The 9,934-nt window shown below is 38.7% G+C and overlaps 1 long non-coding RNA gene across 2 annotated transcripts; it reads left to right on the forward strand.

Moving 5' to 3' along the window:
* Positions 1-2,798: 2,798 nt before the first annotated feature.
* Positions 2,799-6,045, forward strand: LOC127323506 (uncharacterized). 2 transcript variants are annotated; one of them, XR_011754139.1, is made up of 4 exons: positions 2,799-3,328; positions 4,191-4,255; positions 5,230-5,396; positions 5,679-6,045. It is a non-coding gene; the product is annotated as an uncharacterized lncRNA (long non-coding RNA). The 2 variants fall into 2 exon arrangements; XR_011754140.1 differs by lacking the exons at positions 2,799-3,328; positions 4,191-4,255 and adding an exon at positions 4,377-4,912.
* Positions 6,046-9,934: the final 3,889 nt, after the last annotated feature.

The raw sequence follows: 9,934 nt of genomic DNA on the forward strand, positions 1-9,934 counted from the left end.
GGAACCAATGTTCCGGGTGACCACGTCTTTGGCGAGTCTATCATGCCTGTGTCACCGTCTCCTCGCAATATAGACAGTGGTTGCTATGCTAGTTGCTGCTATGCAAATGCTATTGCTGCCTGCGTTTTTATTATGGTCATACTTTGCTTGTGGTTTTTTACAGCACTGAACGTTTCACTTTTTAATTGTGAACAGTTTGGTTAGGCCAAATAGGGCACGTTCCTATTGGAAAAAGAGCAGAAAAAATGACCTTGGTACACTTGTTAGTTTTAGGAAGTTCGGTACGTCCGGTTTAGACAGTGCACTTGTTATTTGTTTCCATCTTAACATTCAATTTTTAATCGAAGTTCTGGTTTATTATCAGCAAAGTTCATTCCAAGTTAATTTCATCGTAAAAAATGAAGTACACTATGCAAACCAAGACGTTTCAGTGTTTTCAAATTAAACTAGTGAAAAATAGACTGATCAAGATCTTGGCCAATGGAACATTGAGAGAAGTTCACTACATGTACAAAGAGAAGTTAGTTTCTGAGTTAATTTATGTTATGTTATACCATCCATACCATGCCTTTTTGTACTTTCCTGATAAAAGCGTGGAAAAGGTTAAGAAAAATAGAAGTGCACTTCTTAAACTACAGAGGTTCACCGATGTAAGAAGTTCATTCTACCTCCTGGAAGTTTTTACTTCTATGTGGTTTTGTCGTAACAAGAAGTTAACATATTTAGGAACAGGAAGTTAGCATGCTTATTAGAGGAAATGCACTTAATACATACATATTAAAAATTAAAAGAACCAGGACATCAACAGCTGGTCATGCTGTATATTTGTAGCGCTTATATTGTAGTTCAGTTTATTTTTGGACACAGTTCAGATCTTCGCTTGAATTTTGGTTCGTATGCTATTGTCACAATATAAGTTTGCTTTGTTTGTTCAGTACTTTAAAAGAACCAGCTCCGCCCAGCGCACCTCCCCTGTTGGTTGAGCTCTGTCCGATGAGTAGCACCGATCTTAATTCAGAGGCTAGCTACTACTGGTACGCAACTTACCAAAGGCACTCTTATGCAATGCGTAGCTGGGCAAAGTCCCGTGCAAATTTTTGTGTTTGTTTTGTCAGTTCGCTTATATTTGTATGGAAAAATACCATCGGTGCTACAGATGTACAAGCTAGAAGCACGTATGTAAATGTGAAGCAGCGCAGATTGCGGAGAATCTTATTTGATAAAAATGGATATATGCTAGTACATCTGTTTTCTATTTGGTTAATCACATCAACATCGGAAAAGGGTTAATAAGCAGCAATAAACTGATGATGATTTGCGGTTAATAAGCAGCAATGATACGATACAGAGTTCATGATTCCCTTAACGTAAAGTCCACTTCTTCCATATGGCTGGTTCAGTATAAAATGGAAATTGCTATTAAAACTAAAACAAAATTGCAGCTATCATTTAAAAAAAATAGGCACAAAAAATTCAGAGAAAAATGTAGTGTTGATTCTGAAGTTCAATTTTATTTATTGGAGAAGCTCACTTTTAGAGAAAAATGCAGAGAAATGATCTATATTTATTGGGCAGAGTTCGCCGTCCGAAAGCGAAGTCCAGTTTTGTCATCGGAACAATTCAATTCATAATCAGCTAGCTATTATGAGAAAATTAAACAGAGTAAAAAATAATGCTGCTTGAACATCATCATTGAAAAGTAAATTGTCGAGCTCGGATTATTCTTATACTTGAAGATACCAGAATTTGCATTCACTTGTACCAGGTACCTAGCGGTAGTTTCATTTCACGCCATGATAGAGTAGCTTAAGAGTTTGACATTATCGTGCTTTGGCTGCATTATTAATTTAATCATGGTTATGCATTTTCAGCAAAGCTGACTGTTTTCATTTGGATTACCGATAAAGATCTTGACCATGACCCTCCAATGTAGTATAATAGCCTTCCTCGGGATGCACCTGGACGGTGCTAAAATATTTGTCCTATGCTCAGCACAAAAGCTTGTGGCCGGGAGAGCTGTAGTATACGGGAGGGCAATCGAGTCCTTAGCAAAAGGCAAGGCCGTGATGCGAAGCAGGTTAGTCAAGTCTCCTATGAAACAAATTAAAGGATCACGGTGAGTTGTCAGAAAGTGAAGTTTACTTCTCTATGTTTTTGTCGGAACAAGCAGCCAACATAATCAAAGAATAGGAAGTTTGCGCCTCCTGGACCCCGCGCCGCGCGCTCTCCTAGATCCCCGCCGCAATAGCTTCTCCTAGACCCCGACGCGCCTCACAAGCTAGAGTTAATTACAATTCATGGTAGCCTACGTCGTCGAACTCATGTTTGTCATTTCCTTTTTATTTCTTAGTTTGTCTCCCAACAAGCATTTGCATGCCATTACTTCATACAGCCCTTTCATCCATGTATGTATAAACTAGTCTGTTAGTAAAACCAAGTGCATAAACGGATGTATATAATGGTATGAAACGATGATGGACACTGAATGTGATAAACAGAAAGGTGTACACCCACTTTTTTTTGACCTGGAATAGAAGTTCTATTTACTGTAAAAAATTGTGGAAAAATAGGAAGTTCACTAGTTAAGCTACAGCGGTTCTTTATTTGAGAAGTTTGTGAAGCTCATTTCTATTAATTTGCGAAGTTTACATCTACTGCTATTTTCATTTTTTTCTCGCCTAGGAGTTCAACTATTCATTTATATGTTGATGTATGCCTGACAACATGTTACTTCTACAATAAAAAAATTCAGGGGATTCGCCTTTTCCTGTCCTAAAGTTCATTCTCTGTTGGCAGGAAGTTAGTTTGCGTTTGCGCAATACTCGAGCAGCTACAGGATGCCGGCGATATTCTCTCAGGAGCATTGCCAGGACGAATGCAGTATTGCTGAAGTTCATTTCTTCTAATCCTTGTAGTTCACTTCCCCTAATTCATGAAGTTTACATCTCTTGCTACTTGTTATTTAGTTCATCCATTTGGTTTAGATATGCACTTGTTTATTTAGTTCCTTGTGAAAGTCAATTTTTTGTCGAAGTTCAGTTTTATTGGTGGGAGAGTTCACTTTATTTTTTAGAAGTTCAATTGTTATAGTGCAGATATTCATTTCTTCCAGCAAAAAAGGTTCTAATTCACCCACGAGGGAAAAAGTTCGCATTTTGTTGTCACAAAGTTCACTATTTTCAAATCTGGAAGTTCGCATCTGTTGCTAATTTTTATTGTACTTCTATATGGTGTGTGGTACTAACTAAATTACCCTCAGTTCATGTCACTTGCGGTACTTCTACATGGTGTGTGCTCCCACACAGCGCCACCTCGCCCTTCAATGCAGGTAATGGTCTCAGGCACTGGAGCCTTGTGCCTCTACTTTGATTCCATGTCAAACCTTCTCTGTTGTTGTATTCGGTGCCATCTGAAGTTCAGATCTTAGGAAGTTCGGTTTGTACAAAAATGCGTAGTCTACTTTGTCCATAAAAAAGAAATTCATTTTCTTGTGAATTATGTGGGAGTGTAATTAGTCATGGAATTGGAAAAATTCTTGCCAGGAAGTTCAGAATGTACACATGTTGCAGAGCATGCATTTATTCTTCCTACTGCATTTTTTTCAAAAATTGAGTATTAGATTCAATGGCATTTTAACTGTGTGGTTGTGTAATGTTTATTTATTCTATATTATGGAGGATTCAACTCTAAAGTTATTGCAGGCAGTGCACTTATCCAAAATCTGGTAGTTAATTGTATGAGAAAATAGAGGGAGGAAATATCCCTGAGAAGCCCATTTGATTGGAGAATCATTTCAAACTAGAAACAACTTTACGGTCATTCAAACTAGAAATATCCCTGTCCGCTTGTTTTTATATTTGGATACCTTTTCCGATGAATTTATACTGCTGCATGTCCCATCCGATCGTGTGATTAATTTCTTCAGGGTGTCTACTTTTCTTATATTTGGATCCACTTTTCTGTAAAATTTATGCTGCTTGCATGCTATTTTACAGAGAACTAAATAGAAAGTATATGCTTGGAAGTGCACATAGGAGAAAATAGGCAGTTCTTTTTATATAAAATAATATAAGTGTGCTACTTTTCTTGTATTTAGGTTGTCTTCAGCGGGAACAGCCTGCATATAAATTCACTTCTTATCACATTGATATTTTCCTAATCCCTGCATGTGCACTCTTGTTCCATAGCAGTCCACGGTGTCAATGATGATCGGCAGTCCACATTGCATCAAACCAAGAAGTCAATCTGAAAAGAGGTAATTTTTTTCTAAATTATTAGAGAATGCACTTTGTTTGTCCCCTTAAGCTCGCATCTTCTATCTAGGAAAGTTCAGTGTGTATACACCTAGTTGTGAAGTTCACTTTATATTTTTTAGTTGACCTGAGCTTGTACGTGTATGGTTATGAACTTGCGTATTTTTTAGTTCTTTGTTTTTTATGGAAAAAATGAATCAAGCATGGGCAAAACACGGTACAAGTATGTGCTGATGCGTGTCTGGCTATAAAAAGTAGAAGTTCCTTTGGTTTACAAAGAAAGTTTATGTTTCATTTTGTACATGCTCACTACTGTCGGTTCATCTAGAAAAAAATAGCTTTTCCATGTGTACACATAAAATCAATTCATGTGTGCTTTATTTGTTGTTTGCTATGGAGAAGTTCACTAATTTGTTTTTGGAAAGTTCACTCTTATGCGGTTAGCTATATCTATGGGTAAGTGTCGATGGTACAGACGTAGAAAACTAGAAGTTCGGATTTAATTGTGGAGCAGTGCAGTTCACATGGGCGTTGGCGAACATCCGTCGGCGCACCTACCTCCGCATCGGCGTTGGTGAACATCAGTGCACACCAAGTTCCTCGTCAGGCTGAGATGTTTTTGCAACTGACTGGCTATGAAGTTCACATCTCTTTTTAGGGTAAGTTCACTGCGTGAGGGGAAAGATGTTGGGAAAGACGTTCAGTTAAACACTACAGTAGCTAATATGTTGTGGTACAGTTCATCATTGGTCATGATATGCTGTTGGATGCTGCTGATGTATTAGCTGTCGTGCAGTTTCCATTGATGCATTAGCTGCTGTAAGCTACTATCGATGTTCATGTTTGGATTTTACCCCTTCTCGTTTGATGTTAATGCTTAGTTATTTACCAAGATGCGGATATAGAATTTCACTATTGTTTTTTTGGGAAGTTCGTTAGTATATGATCTGAACTGAGCTGTTGCTTTCTTCGTTAGTCATGGCCATGCAGGGAGTTAGCTTCATCTCTAGAAGAAGTTCATTGTGGGCTGAAAAGAGCACTGGCATGGACTCCTGCAAGCACAGCTCTAGACTTCCGCGAGTGATAGTGTGGTCTTCACGAGCATTGTCGTTGCCGCTGCTGCTTCAAGCGAGATGGTGTCTGGTTAATCTCTTTGAACCTCTCTGAACTTCTTTGATTTTCTCTGTTTTATGCAGCCAATTTAATTGGATAGCTTTTTCTTCACTGCAATTCTTGAGAAAGGAGAGATAGGAGAACCACAGTACTTTGTTCTTATGCCCTAGGTGACATCAAGCCTTATAATTATGCAGATTGGAATAGATAAAATAGCATATCCAAATTCTCTTATAATACAAATATTTGGTTTACAAGCATGTATTCTTGTAAGGTGGTAATCAACCTGATGTAGTTCTTTTCCTATTGCAGTTTCATGTGTGATGGTGATAGTTCGGAGTAAGAAAAGTGATCGTTTTCCTGTGAGCTCGCCGCTGCTGCAAGCTCGACCAAGTGCGATTTGCCCATGCCATCAGCACTTAGTAGTTCACCCTTTACAGTGGAGCTGTACCTTGTGGAAGCACGCATTGGCTGTGAAGTTCAGGGGGGCAGATTTGTGAAGTCCAGAGACCAATAGCTATGTAGTTTAGAGAGCTCAATTTGTTATTTTGGTTGAGACATTGGATTAGCGTTGTGAACATGATTTGTGCTAATGTTATTTTGTTTCTCTTGTCCTGCTTGTGGTTTGGCGACTTTGAGGTTGAATGGAAGTGGACAATTGTATAAAATGTATAAACTGATGCAGTTCATTTTATGTAAAATGCGAGTTCACTTTTTTAGTCCAAAAAGACAGTCTTTGTTGGGAAGTTCGTTTAGTATGTACGAGAAGTTCTCCTTTTGTTGGCATCGAGCTTTGACTCATTGACAAATAAAAGTTCAGATCTGTATCCAGAGAAGTGCAGATGCGACGGAAGTTCGCTATATTATTTGAAGTTCACTTTAAACTAGACTAAAAGTTTCGAAAGTTCGCCCTGTATATTATTGAAGTTCGTCGAGAAGTTCAGATTCAGGGGAGAAGAAGTTCACATCCACAGAAGTCCGCTATAATTTTATTACATGCCCTGAAACTTTTATACCGCGATCGGAAGTTCACTAACAAATATAAGGAAGTTCACTTCTATATTCAACCACCTCATGCACTCTGTTTTTCTGGGCGGAAATCATACGCATAGAAATCGTCCGTACAACCACCGATTACGCAAATCGACTAACTCAACGTACAATTAGCACTAATATAACTCTACTAATACTCCAACATATCGCAATGCCACACCTAATCAATCTAGATGAGCCAATTTCGAAATGTTCTTGTGTCGGCGTTATCTTCACTTTTATGTATTTCTGAAATTAAACTAAAACCATTTAGAATTTGGAAAAACATTCAACATGAAAAATATTCGCCTAATCAATATCTTTTCAACGCAATATCATTTAGAACATTCCGATAAGTGGTTCGGAAATAAGCCCCAAAAACAGTTTGAAAAACCGAGAAGTTTGAAAAACGTAATCACGTATTTTCAAATCTGCTCTTAAACTATAAAGAATTTTGAAAAGTGTTCTTCATGAAAAAGGTGCGCCTAGTCAGCACCTTTCCAACGGCATATCATACGCATCATTCCGATAAACGGTTTGAAAACTGGAACCCCAAAACTATACAAAAATAGAGAAATCCGCGAAAACGTTGTTTTGTATATTTCAAATTAGTTTTAATCAATATAGAATTTGGGAAAACAATGAACACGAAAAAGTTGCGAAATTTCCGTGCGAATCCAACGGTATATTATACGCATCAATCCGATAAGCTGTTTGAAAATCATCATGAAAATACTGTCCGCACGAACATGCAATTCTGGTATTCCGTCGGGAAGTTCACTAGGAAAACACCCGGAAGTTCAGAAAGGGTTCGAGAATAGTTATTCTCGAACCGGTTCGAGAATAGCAGACCTATATATATATATATATATATATATATGCATGCATGGTAGGCCATGCATGCATGCACACTAATTATATATATATTGTGAGGCAACTTAATCAAATGTACGTGTTTTTCATTCGAAAACTTGTCAAAATTCAAGTTAATTAATTTATCAGCGCTAATTAGTTGGTCGCCTGCTTGATGCACAATTAAGTGTCGTTGGCCTATATATATATGTAGGGTTTAATTAGGGTTTAGTGTTTAGGGTGTTTAGGGTGTACGTTTAGGGTTTAGGGTTTAGGGTTTAGGGTGTTTAGGGATTAGGGATTAGGGTTGTATGGTTTAAGGTTTAGGGATCATCGATCGAGTGCACACACACATTATTATTAGAGGCACCCGCGCCTTTGCGCATAAAGTGCATGCGTATATAAGTGTGTTTTCTGGCCACCAACGATATATAGATCGAGAGAGAATGAACTATATATAGATCCCCAAGAATATATTCAAATATATATATTGAAATATATGCACGAATGATATGCAAGCTAGGTATGCCATGCGCGCATGCACACTAATTATATATATATTATGAGACAACTTAATCAAATGTGTTTTCATTCGAGAGAACTTGTCAAAAATCAAGTTAATTAATTTATTAGCGCTAATTATTTGGTCGCCTGCTTGATGCGCAATTAAGTGTCGTTGGCCTATATATGTAGGGTTTAATTATAGGGTTTAGGGTTTAGTGTTTAGGGTTTAGGGTGTAGTGTTTAGGGTTTAGGGTCTAGGGTTTAGTGTTTACATTGTTTAGGTTGTACGTTTAGGGTATAATTAGGGATTAGGGTTTTAGGGTTTAAGGTTTAGGGATCATCGATCGAGTGCACACACACATTATTAGAGGCACCCGCGCCTTTGCGCATAAAGTGCATGCGTGTATATATATAAGTGTATTTCTTGGCCACCAACGATATATAGATCGAGAGAGAGAGATTGAAATATATATATATATATATCTCCAAGAATATGTTCAGATATATATTGAAATATATGCACGAATGATATGTGCAAGGTATGCCGTGCGCGCATTCACACTAATTGTATATATATATATATTATGAGGCAACTTAATCAAATGTGTTTTCATTCGAGAGAACTTGTCAAAATTCAAGTTAATTAATTTATCAGCGCTAATTAGTTGGTCGCTTGCTTGATGCGCAATTAAGTGCCGTTGGCCTATATATAGGGTTTAATTTGGTTTTAGGGTTTAGGGTTAGCTAGCTAGGGTGATACGTCTCCAACGTATCTATAATTTCTGATGTTCCATGCTTGTTTTATGACAATACCTACATGTTTTGCTTGCACTTTATATCATATTACGGCATTTATTGGACTAACCTATTAACAAGATGCCACGGTGCCTGTTTCTGTTTATTATGTCTGTTTATTGCAGAAAAGGCCCAAAAACCAAAGTGCTCGGAAAAATCCAGAAAAAACACAGAAATTCTATTTCGCCATAAGACTCACGGAGCCAGAAGGGCAAGCCAGGAGGAGGCCCAGGGCCTCCTCACAATAGGCCGGCGCGGCCAGAGAGGTGGTCACCCCACCCTATGGGGTGGGCCCCTCGGGACTCTTCCGACTCCGACTCTTCGCCTATTTAAGCCGTCGTGACCTAAAACTTCGACACCAATTGACGAAACTCCAGAAAGACTCCAGGGACGCCGCCGCCATCGCGAAACTCCAATTCGGGGGACAGAAGTCTCTGTTCCGGCACCCTGCCGGGATGGGGAATTGCCCCCGGAGCCATCTCCATTGACTCCACCGCCATCTTCATCGCCATCGCTGTCTCCCATGATGAGGAGGGAGTAATTCACCCCGAGGCTGAGGGCTCTGTTGTAGCTATGTGCTTCATCTCTCTCTTTGTTATCTAGTTGAATATCATCTATGTGCTACTCTAGTGATGTTATTAAAGTAGTCTATCCCTCCTCCATGATGTAATGTTGACAGTGTGTGCATCATGAAGTACTTGGTATATGCTATGATTGTGATCTCTTGTAGATTATGAAGTTAACTATTACTATGATGGTATTGATGTGATCTATTCCTCCTTTCATAGTGTGATGGTAACAGTGTGCATGCTATGTTAGTACTTGGTATAGTTGTGTTGATCTATCATGCACTCTAAGGTTATATAAATATGAATATCGAATGTTGTGGAGCTTGTTAACTCCGGCATTGAGGTTCTCTTGTAGCCCTACACAATTAGTGGTGTTCATCATCCAACAAGAGAGTGTAGAGTGGTTTTATTATGTGATCAATGTTGAGAGTGTCCACTAGTGAAAGTAGGATCCCTGGGCCTTGTTTCCAAACATCGAATCTCCGTTTGTTTACTGTTCCGTTGCATGTTTACTCGCTGCCATATTTTATTCAGATTGCTATTGCCACTCATATTCATCCATATCATTTGCATCTCACTATCTCTTCGCCGAACTAGTGCACCTATACATCTGACAAGTCTATTGGGTGTGTTGGGGACACAAGAGACTTCTTGCATTGTGATCGCAGGGTTGCTTGAGAGGGATATCTTTGACCTCTTCCTCCCTGAGTTCGATAAACCTTGGGTGATCCACTTAAGGGAAAACTTGCTGCTGTTCTACAAACCTCTGCTCTTGGAGGCCCAACACTGTCTACAGGAAAAGAAGCGTGAGTAGAC

This window comes from Lolium perenne, chromosome 3 (genome assembly GCF_019359855.2).
Source record: "Lolium perenne isolate Kyuss_39 chromosome 3, Kyuss_2.0, whole genome shotgun sequence".
In the NCBI taxonomy this organism is placed as follows: domain Eukaryota; kingdom Viridiplantae; phylum Streptophyta; class Magnoliopsida; order Poales; family Poaceae; genus Lolium; species Lolium perenne.